This window comes from Sinohyriopsis cumingii, unplaced genomic scaffold (assembly GCF_028554795.1).
Source record: "Sinohyriopsis cumingii isolate HCF-2022 unplaced genomic scaffold, ASM2855479v2 utg000400l, whole genome shotgun sequence".
Lineage (NCBI taxonomy): Eukaryota > Metazoa > Mollusca > Bivalvia > Unionida > Unionidae > Sinohyriopsis > Sinohyriopsis cumingii.
The window spans coordinates 7,228-31,567 of NW_028315895.1; the positions used below are offsets into that span (position 1 = coordinate 7,228).

Below are 24,340 nucleotides of genomic sequence, written 5' to 3' on the forward strand. Positions count from 1 at the left end.
TGGCTTTTTATATAAAATTTAACACAAGTAGCATGAGGCAATTACCTATGCCCATTAAAGTTTGTAAAGCTATATACTTTTAGCATTTGATCTGAGACATTATGAAAAATGCCAAGCATAATCGTTTTCAATCAGTTTACATAAAACACATGCCACATTTTTATGACTTAGTGACCCACCATTTCCCGTTTTCTGGGGTGGCGGTGTGGGTGGATGTACTGTTGCTTCGATGTTAGGCTGTCTGTTTCATAATCTAATGGTCAAGGTTGCAATACCTTCTCAAGCTACAGCCTGGGCCGGCTCTCTCTCGTTGTCTCTGGGAAATGCAATTATCGTCCACTTCCTCGGGATGATATAACCATTAATGAACATAAAATGCTGAATGACCCACACACCCTGGCATTTTTTGAAAATACTATTATGTAAAAGAGCAGTTGAAATTGCAGCATTTCCAAACAATACCATGAGACTTTCTCTTAAACTCCAATTCAAACTTTCAAATAGATAACAGTTAGAGATACTAACCAGAAATATGTAACAATACGACAGAAACAAGAACATGGTATGATCGGAATATGCATGAATTACAGAACGCATAATATATAGAAACATTATACCTGAAAAAAAGTATATGAAGATTATAAGTAAATGTATAAGATGACATCTCTGGCTATGTAATGTTCATTATGTACCACATGCATCCTCATCTTTGATTATCTGATTTTTTGTATTTGTATTTTATTATTTAAAACCAACAACGTTTATATACATCGTTGCACTAAAAGTAAACAAATTGTACAGAAGTCAGATTCTTTGAAACTTACTGCAATCAATAGTCTATGTAATGATGTGCCGCACACCTGCTGAGTGGGTCTGCGGTAAATCCAATCTCGAGACAATAATGTAGCAATATGTGCTAAATTATTTCATGAAACTGAAACAAAGGTGCAATGATACAAACGATTATTGCATTTATGTTGGGTTCAGTGCTGATTTGTTAACTGTAATGTATGGAAGTGACTCACAACAATTATTCATATTATGATCAGAATGCCATTTTTTTTAAAATCATAGAAGAGTAGAATATAAATATCAAAAGCAATATAATACGATCGAGGTAACTAAGAAATACGCAATTATATTTCTTAACATCATTCCTTTTCTGTCAGACCAATTCAGTTAAAATAGCATGTTTCGGCTGCTTCTGTTTTTAGTTGCTGATAAAATCATTTCTCAATGCGCCTTTTCTATTATTAGTGTGATTATGATTTGCGCATTGAGAATGCTTCAGTATCAAAGCAGATACAGTATTACAATTGCCCTTACAAATATTAATCGATATTTCAACGTCAATTTTGTGTAAGGACACAAAATTGAATTGTATGTTACTGTGATATATGCCTTTTAAGTTACAGGCGTGACAGTTGGTCTAATTAGCGCATTTAGATAGTGCATATCTATCCTACATCATGTTGTTGAGTGATAATTACAGCGAGTGTTTCTGAAAGGTATATAATTGAATCGTGCAACGTTGTCTCGCTCTCTTTAGATTAAGAGGATTGGGATGAGATTAAAACAAAACGCAGTTGGAGTGATAGTACGCACACATAAATTAACATTGAAGACAAATGGGTAAATGTGGCAAATAAGTCCTTTAAACCAGCATGCATATTAGAGTATATTGTAATTTACACTCGAGAACAATAACACCTAGGAAGAACTAGTAAATGTGTATCAGTATTACAAGTATGAAACTTCTAATACATATGTGGACGATTGCAAGCGAGACATCTTGCTTCTTCTGTTCGTCAATTTTTATCTGACAGGTTTTGTATTATCAATCATTTTCTGTACAACCTTTACGAAATCGGAAGACAAAATAAATGATTAAAGTTAGCCTACTAATTCCATATTTAAGAAATCTCTTATAGTTTAATATCAACAGGGTTAACACCTGAGTCGAATAATGCAAATACAAGTGACGGTTTTTGGATGAAGATGTGAGATAGTTTGAAGAAGTGAAATATGCTAACAAGCTTATGGAGGAAAACGTGTAAATGTCCATTTCAATTGTACAGATATAATAAGTGCATCGACCGATAAATAAATATAGTCTTTATCATGAACAGGAAGCATGTTTATGCGTGATGTCAATCAAGATGTTCCTCCTAGGTTTCAAAAATGAAATACTACAATACCGCACACTTAACTAAAACTATAAAATCTGTTAAAAATCGCATTTCTAATGGTGGGGAAAACTTTGGCAATACAGACATTTGCATATAACCTTTAGAAAATATGTTAACAATTTAATTTGCCTTTGATGCTTTCTAACAAAATCAATACAATTTCTGTGTAAACATCCTAGACCGCATTCTTCAACATTTCGTAAAGTCCATACATAAGACAAGGGCATCCTCTGTCTGAAGTCTGATGTATATCTGCCAGTTTCGTTCTTGAGAACTCAACCTGGTTTTACTTGTTTGCATTTGCCAGTTATCTAAATTAGTCTTTTATTTGGATGTTATTAACTGAAAATGACAATATCATGTAAATGTTTCCTTTGTATGATTATGTAGGGGCAGAAAACAGAACCTATGAAGATAAAGGAACTCATAAAACAGTTGAAGAAAAGAGATTGGGATACGTATAAGAAGTTTAAAGACTGTCTGGTTGAGATCAAACAAAACTTTCTAAAAGACATGTTGGAAGAAGAGGAAGCAACACTTGCCAAAGAAATTGGAGAAACACATGAAGCTCAAGGAGCAGGTTTGTTTTTACCTCGAATAAATGTATGAATAAGTGAACTTATGGTATTGACTTGCATTCATCATCCTTTGTCCATCAGCATTGCACATTTGCTATTTTAAATGTCTATTTACGGCACACTAAGCCACTTTCAACCAAACTTGACAGATATCACACCGACAAAAATGAGTAATACAACAGCGTGATATATCTGCCAATTGTCAATTTTTCTCAGGGTGTAAGAAGTAAATAGAGCCTATAAACATTAAATAATGTCATATATGTTATGAAGAACGGATTATATAGTGAACTCTAATGCCTGATTATTATTCTTCCAATGTGTGCCTGACCTCAAAGCTGAGAGATAGCTATCCAGTTAGCATTCCCCTGAATCCACATACTTTGTATGAAGGTAACGAATACCGTGAATGCGGATGAAATGTGATTGAGATCAAAACAACATTTGTGTTATTTAGTTTACCTTCATGAACTTGTTATACAGTTATGATTGGCAGGCAGTTCAGCTAGTGTTCATGCTTTAATCGTACATTAAAGATCTATTAAACGCGTCGTGCATGTCATATCCCATCTTTGTTTTTACTTTCTTAGCCAAGACATACTATGAAGAAGCAACCTACCCATATCTCAGAGTCCAGATGTGCTTGAATTCATTCTTATGTTGATAAGGTTGCAGGTTAGTTAATCTGTCTAAAATGAATCACCTGCGGGAATTTGAAAATACCTTCTTTAGCGACATTTTTATGTCTACTGCAGTAATGAGAAAGATGACTCTTTATTCAAGTAATATCTAAGTTCATAATAGTCTTTAAGTAACACAAAACAAACCACCTTTAGTAAAGCTGGCTATGGAGAAACATCAGTACAAGTAAATTTCGAGCTACACGTATTCAATTCAAGTGCAGTAAATTTTATTTCGATCATATATATGGGCAAAAGAAAGTAATTACAATGATTTCAAAACAGGCTTGTTTTTTATTAGAAGTTTAATGTTGAAAGCAAAGGATGCGTTGTTCTGTTCGACAAACGAATGACTCTTGGATTTGATGCTATCTTGAATTCCTTGTGATTTTTGAATTTGTATTGTACTGACACGTGAATATCCAATTTTCGCTCGTTAAAACTATTTTCGTGTTGATTAACAGTTTACGTTACCTATAGGTTCTACTTACAAACTAAATCAAGACTATTATTAAATGGTTATAGTGATGGAGGTCCAATAGTCAAACAGTGCAAGACATTGACAATGAAAGTTACGATGGGGGTGTAGCAGATCTCCCGCCCACCCGCATCGTAACTATCAAGGTCTTTTACACTGGAGGACTGGGAATCCAATTGATATGATTCTAGTCTTTGAACCCACACCCTGCTCCCAATCCCTATATACATTCATAGTTTTAAATTCATTAGTAACTAGCTGCAGTGAAAGTGCTGTAACACCAATGTTCTTTCATATTTTGAGTTTCGCAGCCTTTCGTTTCAAAATCTGGTGAAATAAAGAATTGTTTATATTTATCAAAAGAGTAAGGACGTTTTAATTGATTCTGGTAAATATTTTTTTTTTTATTTTCTAATTAAAAAATAAACCAACCGTTTTTATTTCGTTTTAAAGGCGTGCAGTGTGTACATATTCCACTTAAGTGTTTATGTTAGTTACTATGTACTTGACCCTATTTATAGAAGCTAGTATAAAGTAGTTCTCCGTACAGTTTATACAGAAATAAACGCAGTTGGGCCTGATCACATGATTGTGTTCTGACCAGTGGAAATCTTCCCCTCATTTATCTCATGATGCAACTGCAATTATCACACAATTATTTTGTTTCAAGTACAAGAAGGAATAGGATAGTGCCATTTTTATGCTGCAAAATCAAACCAAGACAATTGTTTTCAACAATTGACCCACCCACCCTTTGAAAAAGATTAATGATCTCTACCTAATAAGAAATAACTGGAGTGACTACTGTAAATTCTGTTACAAAAAAGTTAACACCAGAAGATGATATCAATTTCAGTCTGGGAAAGGTACTGTTTTAACATACGAGACTGTCCAACTAATGGCTTTTTATTTAACAACTCAGTGTATACTGTATCAACAACGGAGGTTTGGTAATTGTTCCAAATTAATATGACCTCGGCGTATTGTTTATTGAATGACCACGTAGACAATTGTCAAATCGTAGATGTTCAAAGAATTTAATATCCAACAAATATCTAGCATTCTGCGTGGATGTCTCCACATGCATCGTACATTACGCTAATGAGAACCCAAGCATAGAAATACAATCCGAACTTGTGCAATAGCGTTTCCTTCAGTCAGGTATTAATACAATTTTGTTGTAAACGTTGTTGACGTTTATTTCTCCTCGTTCTTTCCACTAAAGGGGGTGCAATATTCATATGGTAAATAACAAAGTAACCAATAGTATTGAGAAATAATTGTTTCAAATAAAGGATTCCACATGATGGTATTTAAAACACTGAACCTGCTCGTAATGGAGACCAAACTGATATTAAATAACTTAGTAACTATATATTTGAATAACATATCATCTGTTTTTCTTATACTACGTACAGGTGTTTTAATCTTTGAATGCATTATTGAACTTGAAGAAAAGTCAAGCCAAGTCACATGTTTCCACTATATTATTCTATAAAGCTTAGTTTCAATAGCCAAATGACTGTTGATTCTATACAATTAGTTCATTATGCAGGCTACTTGATTCCACACAGAAGTATTAAACAAAACTAGATTCACAATCTGAACATTGCAGTCATTATCCTGTCCATTTTGCCAATCTGTTCAAAGGCACTAACTGGATTTTCTAATACATTTATAATTACAAGCTGGAAAATAATGATTCTAGTCTTTGAACCCACACCCTTGACTTCACCTTTGGATTAGATTACTATGTTTAACAATTTTGTATTTTTAAATATTTAACAAAATCAGTGACACTAAAAGAGCTGACCCTTCGTTAAAGATGTTTATAAGTCGTAAAAATGTGAAAATATCAAGGATTTTGAGATTGTCTTAAATGTATGAATGTTTGTGGCAAAATTCATTTCGTCCAATTTGTATCTGTCCATTGGTGTTCACTACAAAACAATTTGATTAAGAGTTCTCTCGAGCGATATATTTTTGTTCATTTTTATTTGTTTTTATGTAAATGGTTACTAGCAACATTGCGAAGTTTGCCCGACAAGAACTAAGGGCAACTGGACCATTATGTTTTCAAAAATAAAGTCTGAATCGTACCAGATGATATGCTTGTTACTATCTATTTACACTAAAATAGTCACTCATCAATAAAACCTTGTTCATTATATATATATATATATATATATATATATATATATATATATATATATATATATATATATATATATATATATATATATATAGATAGATAGATATAGATATAGATAGATATATATATATATATATATATATATATATATATATATATATATATATATATATATATATATATATATACATATATATTGTTACGAAAACTATTATCTTAAGCCAAGTAACAGAAAGACGCAGAAAAAGTGAGTTTTGTAGAATTAAAAATCAACAAAAAAATAGAGGAGTATACATTATTGTGTATTAAATCCAATATAGTCCTAAATATATTAAACCAAAGTCGAAAATAACAGTGGTCCGAATGAATTCAGTGTATGGAATGTGCTTATGTACTACTATCACCGAATATTCTGAAGTGCCAAGACTTGATGTATCACAATGGCATTGTCCAAAACTCCTTTTAATGAATTCACAATAATCCCAAACTATTGCTTAAGTTCAGGCGGTTATATGAGCACCTTGAAATGATTCCTGTAAAACTAAATCTAAACACATTACATACTGCTATTTTACTGCTATTGTACATTGCAGACTGCTATTAAAACAAGAACAATACTAGGAAATAGCAATATGACTATTTTTTTTAATTATCCCTTTACACACAATTTCACCACTCTATTACAACTGTACGTCGCAATTCATCCATGTGATTTATTTCACAATTCATTGCTTATTTTGAAAGACAATCCATCTGACCTATGTTTCAATATTCAACCGTCTAATCAAAATTTAAAATTTATTTCAAAGTTTTAAACTGATTCATTTACGGCTGAGTTTAAAACTTGCATACACCAATCTATAACCCTATAAATAGAATCTACGGTCATGAACCAAAAATCAAACACACATTACATACATATACAATACTTACCATAATAAATTAAAATACACATTTATAAAATAATGCATTCTTATTCATGTTAGCCAGACAAATTTATCATCATGTAATACTAAAATTAAATAGGAAAATGTGTTATGAATGACAACATCGATACACAGAGTAAATCAATATAGTACTATATCACATGTGAAAGTGCATCTACAGTCAGATACTTTCACTTGACGTGTCTTATGCCAGTGCTATGTTCCTGTAACATCAAATATCATCTCAACAGTCCCCGATTTTTGTTTTTCATTTTGCTAATGAATGTAAGGGAGTTGAGATCACTGAAGACAATATTTGGAGAAGTAACTTCCAATACTTAACCCAAACACTCCTCGTTGGTGAAATAATTTATCTGGTGATTGTTTAATGTTTAGAGAAATACCATGCTGGATGATCCACGCCATCATTTTCTTCGTGAACTTATACTCGCCCACAAACCCCAACATCACATGCATCAACAGACATGTTAAATCTATGACTCAAATCTGGAGCTGGAAGAACAGGTGCACTCTTCAGTATAGCCTTTAATTTACCAAAAGCCTCCTGAAATTTGTCAGACCAATAGAACCCGGTTTTCTTAAAAGAATTAGCAAACTTTCCAATTATATCAAACCATGCCCAAAAATCACATTTTACTGATAGGCATTGGGAATATAGGAACAGACTTAACCATAACTTTTACATGTTTATTTTGACCGTGTCCCACAGGTCCTAAAAGTTTGACTCAAACATGGCAGTAAACATTTTTGCTTCAATTAAATGTAAATTGTAAAATTTGCGTTCATAAAAAATTTCCGAATGTTATCCAAATGATATTTCCTGGTGCCGTTCTACACCATGACGTTATCGAAGTGCGCATCACATGTCTCTACCAGGTGATAAACGCTGGAATTTTCAGGCAGAAACTTTCATACCAAATTGCATCTCTTTATATTGATGAAGTCCATCGGAAGTTGCAAATGTCAAAATTCCGTTTGCTCTTTCAGTGAGTGGAATTAGCCAAAAACTCTTTCAAAATGTCGAACTTGACTACACGTTTTGCATTTCCATTTTTTTTTTACATGTAATCATTAGCCCTTTGTATTGGAAATGATTGCGTTTTCGTGTTACTGTTCACGTTTCTATAGGCCATTTACCTCATATGAATTATATATTTTTCATGATAATAAACGTTGTATCTACGTTTACAAATTACCTTCGTATATAAAGGAAAATGAAATAATTAATTTTAATAAGACTTTATACCAACAATAATTGTACGTCGTTTACAATAACAAAAACCGAGAATTGATGTAGCTTAAATTTTTATGATACACACAATTTGATGAGTTAGTTTTAAGTTGATTGTCGAGAAACGTATACCCGACGAATAATATGAAGTAGAGACTGCCATTCAGCATCTGAAATTTATTATATATCGTATATGAAATGAAACATATGAGTGGCTCTGACTAAAACATTTCATCATTCCAGACAATATTCATTCAGACAATGTCCTTTCTGAACCAAATCTAGAAGCGCTTGCCGATCGAATTCCCCTTTGATGCACGACGACGTTGGCAACATACCTTGGTCTGTCATTGGACATGTTGAACAGACTAATTGCTGCTGGACATACAGACAAGAAATTGACTGCTGAAGTGTTGTTCCTGTGGCGCAGCAAAGGTAATCGAGATGAAAAAGAAATGATCAGTACACTTGCAGAAGCGCTGACGATGATTAATTTGAAACATTTGGCGACAGAACTTTTGAAGGCATCAGCACAAAATAGAAGTTAAAATCTAATGATTTATAAATTAAATTCTTGGTATGGCTCAAGACTTGGGCCACATGACTCTACAGGAAAAGGACACTTCCAGAGGTACTTATGATGCTTAATTTGAAGTATTTGGCGTCAGAACTTTTGATGGCATCAGCACAATATAGGAGCTTATCATTCAAGCGATTTATAAATTAAACTGTTGTTATAAGTTAGATATCTGTATCCATCACATATCTATTTCTAATTCTTGCCAGATACCACAATAATTGTTCTTCTTAGCATTTGTCCATGCGCTTATTTCTCGCTTAATAAAGAAAGAAAGCAACGATTTTAATATATATATATATATATATATATATATATATATATATATATATATATATATATATATATGAACTTGAGGTATGCATATATTATTATTGTTTTATCATTTACCTTTTCAGTGAATTTCGTCCCTGTTTCAAATATGTCGATAGTTCAGGTTTTCTCCCAATCTTTATTTTACATATGTTGGGTTGTTGTTGCGTTTATTGTTGTGTTAATTTTGTTTCATTCGGTGACCATAAGGTTGATTATTATATATTATTATGTTATATTTATTAATATTACATATTAGGTCAGAGAATAAGAGATTTTGTAAATAAATTCTTAGAGTGTGTCGTGGTGAATTTCGATAACATGATGTTTAAAAGAGTTGTCATTATTAATCTCAGTGTTAACTAAGTGTTATTACATATTAACATTGCCCGTATTTCACTCTTTGATAATACTGACAGAAAAATAACGATAACAATAGACAAATGTTAAACTTCACGATACTTGTTGAGGAGGAACAATGTTATTTTGGCAAAGTTAAAGAAGATCGCGCATGCATTAAAGTGTTATTCAGTACCGTCTTCAAGGTGTATATATAATGGTAATGCAAATCCAAGAGAAAAGTTGTAAATGTAATCCACAGCGGTTACGCTGCTCCTACAAAGGCGGTAGTAGTATCTAGATTGTAGAGTAAAAACTGGAACAATTGCACAAGTGTATAATAATTCCGATTGAGCAAACACAAATATTATGACACTTCATAACCAATCCTTGTGCTAGCAAGTCACATTAACAGCCCACATGTGATGACTATGAAATTAACATGTCCCAGCCACATTCATTGATGATAATTTCTTTTCTACAAGTTAGTTATCTGTAGATAAACCTGATTATCAAATCCCTGTGGACACTCTATACGTTTACTCCGTTCGGGGGGATTTTATCATTTTCTCTTGTTTTATGTTTTTAGTTCTTAATGATAATTAACAAATGAATAGTAAGAAAGTTTAATATCATAATGTAATTGTCCTTTTTGATCTGTACATCATTTATGTCATATATACACAGATATATATATATATATATATATATATATATATATATATATATATATATATATATTTATTTATTTATTTATTTATAATTAGCACATTAAGATAACAGCACTATTATAAACAGTGAAGAATATTATAACACGGAAGTATTACAGAAAGAAAGTACAACGTGTTACTTTGTATATGAATATATTTATATGTTCCTCTTCAGAAACATGTATGTATTTGTGTAATTCATTAAACACAGAAACAAGTCAGGGGAAGATCGTTCATATTCATGAAGAAATCTGTAAAATATTGTTGTTTAAATTTAACAATTGGGTTAGATGTTTCATAGCTTTCTAATAAGATGTTTTACAATCTCATTGAAACGGTGTCATTGTGTTTAATAAGTAGACTACCTTTTCCTAAAATATAAAACAAATTCTAACACAAATTATTTTTTACAATTCAGACCCATATGACAATTCAAAATGCTGCTTTCTAGATGCATATGATATCTAGAAATTAAATGAGATCTATGCGTTTATGTTTAGAAGAAAGAAGGACAATAACTAATTGTTTGGAATTACTGAATTTTTATGTGTCAAAATTAAGTAGAGGCATAGAGGGAGCATACTTTTATTACTCGTGATTCAAAAGAACAAAAGCCGGGTTCATGACTACGTAAAAAACAATCATGGTCTGCCTATGTAAATAGCTTTAAAGTACACAGATAAAAATTCCAACCTCTCTCTACAATAGTGCAAACATAATTATATCCCTATTATGAGATCATGAGATCTTGTTTGAAAGCTGCGCATTCCTTGGACAAAACATAAGAAGGGATGCTACCAATTCGAAGAAAGGTTTTCATTTCCTTCCCTGTTTGCTATGATTGATACCTGGTGCACAGTTCTCATCGCAAATGCATACTGGTTAAAATGTTGAGTACAGGTGACACTATCAACGCATTCAAAGAATGTTTCTCTTGGCAAACGTATAAATACACACTCAGCCACACAGTAAACAATCAGAGACTATGTATTGATATGAAAGACTATGAGAGAATAATGACAAGGACATATCTACTTTAAATTTGCAGATCACCCGAAAAAGATATAGACTGCATTATTTCAGCAGCATACATAAGTGAAGTTTTTTATGTGTCAGAAATAGTCTGCAAAAATGGGTTGAAATGACAAGTTTGGAACTAACGTAGGATACACTTTGCTAACTCATATATGCGGAATATAGCAAAGAATATATTTTCTGATATGAACTTAATTAAATTATGTATTTACTTATATGCATTCTTAGTCTCACGCACATACTGAAATAATGATAATAAGGACGATATATCTACTCAACTCAGCAGTAAATAAAAATCAACTATGCTGTATCTGTACGTACTGACTACATATGAACTTAAACGTTTGAAACCTGGAAATGTTATTGAAAACAAAATACTCTAGTGGATTAAACTTTGTAGTTCATTTGATTATATAAAAACTTGAAATAATGTACTTTTTGATGGAATTGATTGCGTTATGCAACTAAAAAATATGTATCTATCTTTTAGGAATGTGACATACATTTTTCATGCATGAGAATATCTCATGTAAGAACAGAAAAAAAGGTTATTTTGTTTAGTTTCCAATTTCTATTTAAAGACCTTTATCCAAACCCACAACCACAACAACCATTTAGTCACCTTCGCTCGACAAAAATAAAGATTTCGACTGTCAACGTTGGTCTAAAATTTACATTTCCTCTCAAAGTTTCAAAGCTGGCCACCTTTAGTTATCTCATGTGGAAAAGGTATCAGAGGAACGAATTGTTCCTCATTGTTAGATCTAAATTTTATTTGTTAACTTCGTATGAAATCTTTTGTAACACAGTTGTATCGGAACATAACTGACGTTTTGTGTTTGCATTGGCACAGCTATTGGCAATATGGTAACCTCCAAATTATATATAGCTCATTACAGAACTAAAGTACAACTTCTTAAACTTAAATTTGAATTTTCATTTTAGTAACTGTGACTGCTTGTGAATGAGCGATGCCTTGAATTTTTACAGTCATTCATAGACTTCCAGGAAGCGCTTAATTTGGCAGATATTCTCTAATTCCGTCACTGCAATGTGTATAAGCTACCTCGCAAATATTTTAATTAAGTTTCCACGGCATAGTGAACACACAATCTTCAATAATAGTAGGCTATGCAAACATACTGCATAGCATTTACTAACCATCAGCTAGTCGAAATGTTGAATATCAAATATTATTATAGAACTTTCTGATTTGCTGTGTAGCATCTTTCACATTAATTTAGCCTCTCAGCGTTGTCGTCAAGTATTGTATGAAGAATATCATTGATCAGTTACAGATAGGCTAGGAATCTTCAGAGAATCAAATCTAAATTACAAAAGGCTCAGTCACTATCTCAAATCTTCCTTTCATCAACTAATATTTTACTTCAAAGGTATATACTACCAAGTGTAATATTAGTTACAAAGGCGAAATACGGCCTTGACAAAATAATCGCTGCATTTGTAAATGTTTCTGGAAAGCAGTCAATGTCACCGTTTTGTACAGGTTTTACGTCATTGATTTTGACTAATTAATTGCAATATGTCACTTTTAACAAAACACATTTTTTGTTGATATTGCATACGTCTTAGGTCTGCAGAGCGTGAAGATTAGAGTTTCGAAGTAAATCAGAAATTTTAGTAACAAGGAAAGACTGCAAACATGTAGGTTTCTGCCTTACGAAAACTGTAAATATTTTCCTCATCACGTTTTGAAGAGTAATGATAAAACGTTCCACAATGTTTCTGGGTATCAAGGCTGCAAGTGTTTTATATGTACCAAACGTTTACCTGAACTGAAATTAAACTAAAGTCGCTATGTCCAAGAACATATATGCTAAATTAATGATTGATATGGACCTGGTCAAGAGATTGCATAATACCCTATTGCTGAATGTAGTGCTTCTCACACTTTCAAACATAATTTTTTTAAATTCAGAAATATGATGCACTGGAAAGTGTAAAATGAAACATATTTTATAGATTAAAGGTTTGTTGCAAATAGCTCCAAACTGTGATTTAGATAAACAGAGAACCGGTTTTGTGAATAATTAAAGTCGTTTCGAAATTATCAATCGGTGATGTGAGACCTAATTTACCATCAATAACTTCCAGGAGCATATGTGCTTCAACAATGAGGGATTAATTTAAATGGGTTACTGTGTACCAATATTGCATTTGTAATTGTTTTCAAAGCAGCATATATAATCATTATATATATAATATGCATTGTTTGTTAGGCTCTATTGTCCTTCTTCTATTTCATTATATGTATTGGTTTATGTAAAACTTTAATTTTACATTTGACATTTTTCTAATTCAAGTTCATTGTGTACGTAATAAAGACTTTGCTTTTGTAATCATGTAAACAACTAATACTTTGCTAATATTTTTTTCTATGAGTCTGGGTTTAATATTAGGATCATCCTTATTAGAAAAAACATATGTATCATGGTCTGAGTCAAGAACATTGTGTTTCTCACGTTTATTATAATAAAGTTAGTATCTAACCTTCTAAGTATAACTAACTTTTTTCTTGTAAACATTTGGTACCCTCCAGAATTAAACAGTCCAATAGGTAATAGTTGTTTATTATTTTGATAAGTCAGGTATAGGATTATACAATCTTGTTTACGGGAAATAATTATTTATTATTGCAATAACATCTGAAGAAGAAATCAGACTTATTGTTGTGTCACGTCTTTAATTTGGGTTGGAATTTATCTGTTCAAGTGATTTATTCGCTAGAATTATAATGTTCTCATCTACTATAATAATGTTGGAAAAAAACTTGAATTTATAGTGAAATTTAAATAAGGATATATTCTTGGATACTAGTATTGTGATTCAACAAAAGACTGTCGGCACATCTTTACTGATTATGCCTTAGATGGCAAATCAACATTTTCAGGGAAATAAATTGTTTGTTGAATTTTACAAAACCTGTTGCTTGTTTCGCTCTTTTGTGTTACCTATTTTAAGACCATAGACCGTAAGAGTAATTAACACCTTCATCATTTATTCTCGACATGATATTCGAATAACGCTGAATAATTGTGAGTGACATTTTGTGTACAACATAATGAATTTTGGTGAGGGTATGACGTGTTCGGTCGTGCAACATTTGTACTAACCCTGACTGTCTCTATAAATACTGTATTCTCCTTCATGGTTCGAACTGATTCAAAGTGAATTGTTAAAGTTGATTCCAAATGGTTTCATTTTGTGATAATGATTAATAATTTCCTGATTGTTGAATTGGTAGTAATGTAGCGTTTGAAATTTAGTGTATGAGTGTTATATTTGCTCATGTAGGTTATCTATTTTCAAGAAAGTACTTTTTACGGATATATCTTGAATTAATGTACATGTAAATAACTTATGCAAACATGTAAACTGGCATGTGAGAAGTGTTGTGCTTCGTTTATTTTTATTTTTTTAAATTTATATTTGTTTCTTTGCTATTGTTTTCTTTATGTCGCTTTTGTTTTTGCGGGGTTTGTTTCCTTTCTTTCTTTCATTTTTTTTCTTTCTTTGACGGCACTTTTAATGCATTATTTTCCATATCATGCCCTGGAAGCCAGGACTAAGTCTAGAACACACTGAGGCAGCAGACCAGGACTGGCATGGGCTTGTACAAACCATCTACCATTGGAGAACAAGTTCGACACTCTAGACACTGCGCTACCTTGGGGACTCTTTAATGTGATAATGTGATACAAGTCAACAATGTGTAGATAATATGTTAATTTAGCCAACATATGTGGTTTTTTTCTGCTTGCGTGATTGAGTTTTGTGTTATTTTAACGTTTAATAAAAATTGGTGTTCGGTAACTATTTTTCTCTTCTTAATTGTAACCCTCCTTATAACAAGGTTATATTCGAACAGTGTATTATTCTGGCTATATAAAAGATAGCATTGGTTTGTTTTACTATGTAATCATATTATGGCTTGACCTTTATTATGATGAGATCTATTAAAATAACATAAGGCTGTGTGTGCTTTGAGAGCTTATATATTATATGAAAATATTTCAATTTTGATTTTAGGGTATTTAGCAAATCCGATCAGCAAGAGTTTTCTCGTAGCCCGAAAAGCTGAAACATTTTAATTGACCTTTTTAAAAGGAAATACGGAGTCATAAACCTCATAAGCTACCTAAGTGCTTCAATGAGTCCCCAACACCACCTCTGCCTTATTAGGTAATAGATATCCTGTTTTCTGTAGGTATGTGTTGTTGCATGGGCTTGATAAAGGTTATTATTGCTAGAAGTAATCAGAGTAGCACATGGGTATCCTTAAAAATAAGAAATGCATGCTGGTTCAAAATTTCTGAATATTAATCCTCTTTATAGTTTCTCATTAAACAATACATCCTCTCAAAGTATTTCACTCTGCAGACATTTTCCGTATGATTATGCAATTATTAAATTCAATATCGCATTCACTTGTCGGTATATTGTTAATACACTGGAAAACTACACTTCAGGTAGTCTGTCACGACGACGGATTTATGATATGTAATAGTTGGATTCCTCGCGTACTTATGCACGGACAAATGGTTCCGTTGGTTTTCACATCGTTTGGCAAAACATTCGAGGCATAAAAATGCCCGGTGATACTAGCCAAATCTTTTACATCTTCCCAGACCATAATTGTCCTATGTTATGTCTCACGCACACACATACACATGTCCAGCGTGTAAGCTTACAGCTGCAAATCTTTTTATTGAACATTATTTTTATCCATCAGTATTAAATTTATTCATATGTTTAAACAATCTCAAACGTCATCGCAAAATATTTATAGCTTTTCAGATACCCTTAGTATATTTCGTCAATTTTTTACAGCATGGCCATCTATGTAAACTTAGGATGGAAATATATGACTATCGATGTGAATATAAAATTTCACTTGGGTCGGTATGGCCTATATTGGAATCTACCTTTCCCATTTGATAGTTCCTATGGGAGTTTAATATTAATGATGGTCCCTTATGTTAGTTACTGGGTAGGTCTTACAAACTTGTGGGAATTATCATGTGGAATTGTAGAGTCTCACATGGGAGCATACTATTTTATGTTTATGGCCCTATATTGAAATTTAACTTTAGATTATTTTGACAATAGTGTAACTTTGGGACAGTATATGGGGATGGTGAATTTAACATTAACATTGGTGGCAGTATGGAATCTTTGGTAAATTAACATTATCGTTTGGAGTGTTAATTACGGCAAAATTCGGGACAATATGGTGTTTATGGGAATTGAAGATCCAGTTTGGTACAGTAAGGGCCTTACTGAAATTTGTATGACTTGGCATCCATGGTGCCCAGCAGGAACATCACCGGGCGTAAACGCTATGGGACTCAATAAACAATTAACACCATACAGACATTTTCAAAAATGACAGTATCAGAGTTGTCTAAGTTTAACATTGCATATGACACTATGGGGTCCATGGAACCTGTAACATTAAATATGACACTAAGAGACATGTGTTAATTTAATGAGATGTTCTAGGGTTTATAAACCTTCCACTGGGTTGGTTAGACACTCAAAAAACAGGAAATTGCTCACATTGACAGATCAACACATATTATAACTGACAAGCTCCAATTTGTTTGCTTGAAACCCTTAATGTTTACTCACAACACTGTATTTCAGTGGTCAACAATCATTGTTAGCGACCAACACCTATTTTGGGGTTACCAACATACATTTTAATGACCAATAATCATTCTGATTAGCCAACATATAACTGATATGCAACTACTTTTACTGATCGCTAAATATTCTGGATGACCAATACAAATTACATACATTCTCTTGGACCCATACCTAATCGTATTTAACAAGGTCTATTCGACGTTTTCAGCACTGCCTAACAATAACAAAATATAACTGGGCAACAGACATCCTGGCTGATGTACACCTATGTTTATTTACCAATATATGTTCTGGAAATGTCCATATAAAAATCCATGTAATATGACATATGTCAGCCTCTTATATACTCTTGAAATGAACATTCTTTTATATTTCTACAGAGAAAAAGGAAGTTTGACCTTACTGGGTCAACGCAGTTGGAAATATGCATAAACTCTGCCAAAACTGAACCCAAGTTCAATAATCTTAGATTACGATATCGTGTACTTCTAGAGCCCAAATACAAAGTACATTGTTAATTTCAGTCTCCGAGAACTTGAACACTCTTATCACTATAGCCCTCTGGAGACAGTGTGATTGATATGAGCAAAATACAGATTTCCGACAGTGGCTTTTATCAAAAGTCGATTCAAACTTTTACGGTCCAAAACACTTTTTGTTTCCTTTTCTTGTTTTCGTTTCGCTCTTTTTTTTATCTATTACGTTTTTCTGTTACGTTTTTTCTCTTAAATTCACATCATTGACATGCAAACTCAGGGTGACGATTAGGTATCACTTTCTAGTATATATTTCTAATGACAACTCTCATTACCTGATACTCAGTCCTGCCTCCAGAGCCACCATATGCTGTTTTTTCCGTGTTTATAAACGTTTCAGCAAGATGATGGTCAAGCAACCTATGATTGAGGTGCTCCAGGCGTTCGATGTGGTTGTATCGGAACTAATCTGTGCAGCTTAGAGTTGTTTCCGTGCTCTATTAGGATGGATACATTCTTCGCCGGCCCCTTTTATATCTCATTTAAGAAAAAGGTATTTTGAACCTTTTGCGGTATGACTTTCATGATCTTGATAATGACATATTTGTTATGCTAGACGTTGGAAAGAAAAGTGCAATCGTCTGGTATAGAAAGAGTGATGGTTTCCTCTAAAAGCACAAATCAGGGCATACAATCATAGCCTAAAGCATGCATCACTAACCGGGTCCTATCGCACTCTTTGTTGAGGCGTGCGGCCGGCCAGATCATGACAAAAACGAAGTGGTCCCTAAACCTCGATTCGAGATAGTGGCACGTACAGACGTGTATTCTACATCCACGGCGGGGATGATACGTTATTAAATAACTGGCTGAACGACAGCTTACTACATGGCGGAGAGAAAATGTCCACGTTATATGTTAAACTGACTGTCCGTAGTGATGGTTATATACGTACAGAACACACCTGATGCCGACCTGTTTCTCGATTGTAGCGTTACGTAGTTTATCTCGTTTTCGATGCATCTCCTGAACCCGTTAAATGATTAACTAGCTGTGTTATTAGAGGAGCATATCACTCCGCAGTAATTCTTGAATATGACCTCAGAGATGAGAGTCTGAGATGCAGGACGGGTAGTATGACATGTGCCAATTGGGCAACTCGAGCTTGAATTTCTAAACAAATATTTTCAAACGCGGCAGCAATAAATTCGACTAGTCGGGCTGGATGGTGGCAACGACAACTTTCAGCGAAACACCTATAGCATTACTGTTGCGCTCTTGCAGACTGCGTTGGTCCTCCCATTTTCAGTCAGACAAAGATATTTGCAAGCGCCCCAAGCGTAGGTGTCATCGATGATGGCCACCTGATTGCATCGACCTTGAAACTTATCTTCTTAGTGATGGGGGCCCAGGATTTTCATAGTTATAGGGTTGGCGAACACCTGAAAGTAATTATGAATTACAGCTTCGGTGTCTTCCGTGTCGTTGAAATTATCAGACGTGTCAGGTCTCCATACTGTGCAACCATCTAGATGAGTATTCTTGGCTTCTCCGGTACGTCAAAAGATTTTGTAGATACTCTCGGTAAGGGTAAGTATCCATGTCGCTCCTGACCAGTTTGTTATTCAAATACAAATCCACTTCGCTGAGCAAGGGATGCAGGAAATTGCTGACGGGAGCTACTGTAGCATCGAGAACTTTAACAAATACAAGTAATTGCTATTCAGATCGATGTAATCTTTGTTCTGTCCTTTGTTTTTTAGTGTGATAGGGGCTGAGGTAGTCAAAGAGGAGATGTGATGAAATGCTACCCATACGGATTCTTGCATCGTCATTTCATGGACTGCATAGCAAACATATCTGCCTTGGAAGATTATGAGGACTCTTGGCGCATCATTTTTTTTATGTCTAATAATCAAAGATGTCTAAACCTATGGATGTTCTTTTTTATTCTTGGTATTTCTCGGAACGTGTTTATGAACTCTGGAGGGTCGTCATCGTCTCTTTCTGAATTGTCCTTTGCAGTGGTACATTTATAGGAGTTTCTCGGTGACCCAAAATGTCTTTTCCAATTTGAAGCAAGATATGTTTGCCTGCTTTCTAGAAGGCTTTTTGAGATTTTGTTTGTCAATGAGGACATTTGGGAGAAACTCTTTTCCTTGCGTTAAAACGGCACCTTTTAGCGAGTGCAATCTTCGCGTTAACATCGGTTTCAAAACGGGAACCACCGAACAAAACGCAAATTTTAGCAGATCTCCTAAACCATGTCCTTGCGGTAGAGCGACTCCTCGGTACACAGGATACATGACTAACAAGTCGCTAGAGAATCGTTTTCGTTTGATTATCGATTATCGATGCAAGTTTCAACAAGGCTAACTTGTTTTAGTCAAAATGCGTTTGGCTTGATGATGGATGTGAATGATACCTTGAAGAAATTGACGCGCCTGTATAGCCTCATACTGTTGAACATAATGACAAACAAGCCAATAGAAATGCACCGTTTCTGACAATAAAAATATGTTACTCAAAGCGCAGAGCTTTATTTATATGGCAAGTAAAATGATAGAGAAGGAATTGTATAGGTCAGCAAAGCATGAACATTTTACATGTGCCTGTCAGATTTTCTAGCCAGAAATTATCTGGCCATAAAGAAGAGACGTAGGTGACTTGTACTCTTCAAACGTCGTCGTTCTTATACTCATTAATTATAAAACTCAGTGATTAAAACATGCGTCTCTGGACTAGAATTACACATTTATTTGGAATATTGTCTACAGTCACCCTTTGAATAATTACCACTGTAAAACCTTAGAATAATCGCTGTAGGAAAGTTCCCATCATCCCCTCATGCTTTTTGAGAGTATCACCATTGGACAAAACACGTGTATTGTTTCTTATTATATGTTATTAGTGGAATCAATTTAATGCCAACTAATTCTGCGAACAATACAAGCAGTAAATATACTTGCAATGTAAACATGCAGACTATATTTAAGATTTAATTGCCGCCCAAGATCATCAGCTTGAACAAGTAACTATATAACTTCGTAATGAAATAGCCTCAGATGAAGATCTTTACATGCACATGCTGTCAATGAGACTATGTCAATTATGGGTCTATGATATTAATTGTGTAGCACATCAAGTTCCTAACATATGTCATACAATGAAGCATCCAAAGTTATAGTTTCTATGGTATATCCCATATGTCAATCTTTATACGTTTTTGGTGACATATGCAACAAATTACAGTTGGTTTTTTAAGAATGACATTAAAAGCATGCAAGCATTACTCAAAATTGGTCGTAATTCACAGTGACCAGTATTTGGTGCAAATGAATTAGTGATACTGGGATTAATTTACATCTCACTTTTAACGAGTGTTGGCCAAATATTGCCAGACATATTGTAAGAAACGACCTTACACAAATACAATTTAGTGCAAAAGGCAAGTTAGAGTGATTTAGTTTTAGTATGGATTACTTTGTCAGCCAAATGTTCATAAACATAACATGATTCCCTTTCATAACAGTACTTAGAGGAGGCATACAATTGACATATGCTATAAGAGAAGAGTGGAAAGTATATTTTGCTGAGGAATGTATCAAACATATTGATTCTAAACAGTGCATGAAAACAATAACCAAATACAATAGTCAATGTTGAAAAATGGTATTGCTATTTGATTTTCGGTAGTCAGGAAATAAAGGTAAGTGATATAAATTTGGACATAGTGATAAAACAACTTTAAGGTAAGTGAATGGGGCCAAACAGTCTTTAGTAATAGCCATGCCCATGACATCACGCGCTGCAACCCCTGACATAAAATATTTGTTGTATTATTTATTCCTGAATAAGCAATCCGATGAGAGTCGTTTATTTGAAACCTGCAATATAGTTAAAATATTTGATAGAAAGCTCTAATTTCATTGATTTTAATTCATGAAAAAGTCATATTTGTTTATGACTATTTATAACCGCGGTTTTGATTTGAAGAAAAATACTTGAGCATTATTGATTTATGCTGCTTCTACGTGAGGACGAGTTTGTATACAAATAAATTGAATGAAATTCGGTTTGTGTGAGTACAAGGTTTTATTTGGAACTTGATGAATTAGAAAATAGTTTGGACTTATATCGAAGAGCCAGTTGTGATCGGCTGAAATAATGTGAAGCTTCATTTTATTCAGCATACATGCTTTCAGAAGGCGAATGTCTAAATGCTTCCAGGCAAATCCAAGTTTATGTCTGTGTATTGCATGAAGCATCTGCTGACAAGACGTTCGAGCTATTTTTAAATTTAGACCATAGTAAAAACTTTTATCACATGATCAGTACGTTTTTGTATGTTCCACAATCTGAGCTTGCCACGACAAGTATTAAGTATAATGGCTTATGACATTTGAGTCCTTGGTATATAATATGCGAAAGGAAAGGTAGTTTTTCGGTCGAAAAGAAGGCCCTAATTGATTAGTCTCCTCCACAACAGGGATGACACAACAGTCAAATTATAGTCTCGGTCATCGCGGATCTGATACGATCGGCATAAATCTATAAACACTGTTTTAGATATAAACAAAACTGAAACCGTATTATTTTGCCCATTTCTGAATTCAATTCAGGCGTATCTGTATTTCACTTCCAACAGTATGTCCACACTTTGTTCTATAGAAACCAAAGCGTACTCTGCATCTAATAGCATCTAGTAGCATCTTCATCTACTATCAGTGAGTTCATTTATTAAATCATTTTAATATTCTCTTAATGGTGATGTTGAATAGGGAAACGAAGCAAAATCTGTTTTTAGGTAAACCCAATCGACAAGATAGGTTTCAGAAAGGGATAGTCTACACTAGTTGTTAAAGTTATATTTTTCACAACATTGGTTTTCTAGTTATGTAAGCGGCCCTTAGACCTAGGTTTAATAAGTATATAAATATCCAGTACATCCTTGTGATTTCGTACGCAGTCTTCAATTATACGCAGATGGCAACATTATATTCCTTCTTTTGAAACCTTCCATTATAAATGTTTCAAATTTATGTCATGTTAGTGAGTCTTTCAAGAAACTTACGGTATGGTCAGTTAAAAAATAGAAACTTGAGAAAATACTTACAATCGCGCGCTACCAATCCTAAAAGTCGTTGTTTACTTTAGTTTTCTGTTCCTTTTGTCATTAATATATCATTAACTATCTTTTATAGATTACATTATCAAGAAAAAAAAAAAATGTATTTTAGGTTAATCACTGTTTCCCATCGTTTAAAATTTAGTGTTTATTGGCATTTATGTCTGATAAAAATATAACTTAAAGAAATACAACATTTATGTTCCGCAAAATTACTGTTTGTGTCACAGAAACTCTTACAAAAGTCCGTAATTCATTAAGACTATTAGCAGATGTGTTCACTCTGTTTTCATCAACCATAAATTTGAAAAACAATCTGCTTTATTCATCAGACACAATTGAAATTTTCGCAAATGGATTTTCTTTTGACTGTGATAAAACAATTTGATAACGTATCATTTAATCAATGTTCACGAGAATATGCAGTTCACACGCATTGCTGACACGGCGCTTTGATTTGCTGTATTTTAGTTTGCAGCAAATTGGTATATGATGATTATACTGTGCGGAGGTCAAATGAGTAAAACACCTTGCCCAAATAAGCCCCAAACTGGCCTCAAATTATACTGAACCTGCTATTGTTTTAATATTAGTACAATGTTCTAACAACCGTGTTAACTCTGTTTCAGAGATAGTTGAGTGTTTCTTAATCACACCATTAGCATGATAAACATCATAAATGTCGTTAATAATGTCCAATATTCATATAGTTCCATGTAACCTACGCTTATCCATTCCCATATCTTTTAATTTATTTAGACTACCTTGATGTATATTTGTTTTGACGGCCGTTACTCAAACTATGTTACATTGTTATACGAAGCGCAAGTAAGCTTGTAACAGACAGACGATAACATATTTTACAATTTTCGAATGATAAGGACTGTGTTAAAACTTTAAGGCGCCGTATTAACGTTTTGAAAGTCACATGTCTTCTACATGAGCTGCTGTGTTCAAGACGTTAACTCTTCATCCCAATGATGTACAGAATTTAAAGGCAAACAATGTTTATTTGCTAGAGTACGTATTTGGCATATTATACTCATGGGGAATACATACATCCAAGATAAAAGAAACGCCAATAAAATATCTGTCTGTTAGTATCCTACTGTCCAATATTTTTCACCAGACATTTATGTAGCATAACATATTCATGCTTCGAAATTGTAGCCGCCAGTTTGCAAACCAAGTGCATTGTAACATTTGCATCATCTCCTAGTCAATCCTTCACCCTTTGATAAATGTCATACTTGCCCAGATAAAACATGTACTTGACTACAACAGGCGTAGACCTAGATATATTCTTTCATGGTGATCGGAGTAGACGGTTTTTCCCTTGAAATCGTAGGTACAATCAACATCGTACACTGTTCTCTACATGTGTTTTGTAATGATAGCAGGTCAATCTGTGGACCTAGCCTTTGGTGCAAACACTCTCTCGCAAGGCATAGAGGGCCACAGGTTTATTGAATTGAGACCTGCACTCGCCATGTAACTTGGCTGTTAATGGGTTTATGCAGCTTTTAAATGCAAGTGTTGTGCCCACACATCTCACATTGCACCCTAGTACCCTCCCGGCTGTTGGTCCGCGAGTAGTTATTCGTCCGGTTTGACCTGCTTATCTCGCAGCTAACCTCTATAAATATAGGCAGCACCACTATCCGTAACCTGTGGACGCGTGTGATAGCAGCGCAGCTCTGCACACACATGTTGATATTCCTATATACAAATTACATGTATATGTATCAAATTGAATACACATTGATATTCTTTATCTGCCTGATTGGATACTGATATTGATATTTAACACTTAAAGTCAAGTGTTTAAGGAATTAACA

General features: G+C 33.6%; 1 long non-coding RNA gene across 1 annotated transcript; it reads left to right on the forward strand.

The window, feature by feature from the left end:
- Nucleotides 1–2,588: 2,588 nt before the first annotated feature.
- On the forward strand, nucleotides 2,589–9,086 carry LOC149774177 (uncharacterized). Its single transcript, XR_016416958.1, has 2 exons — nucleotides 2,589–2,769; nucleotides 8,499–9,086. It is a non-coding gene; the product is annotated as an uncharacterized LOC149774177 (long non-coding RNA).
- The last annotated feature ends 15,254 nt before the right edge of the window (nucleotides 9,087–24,340 follow it).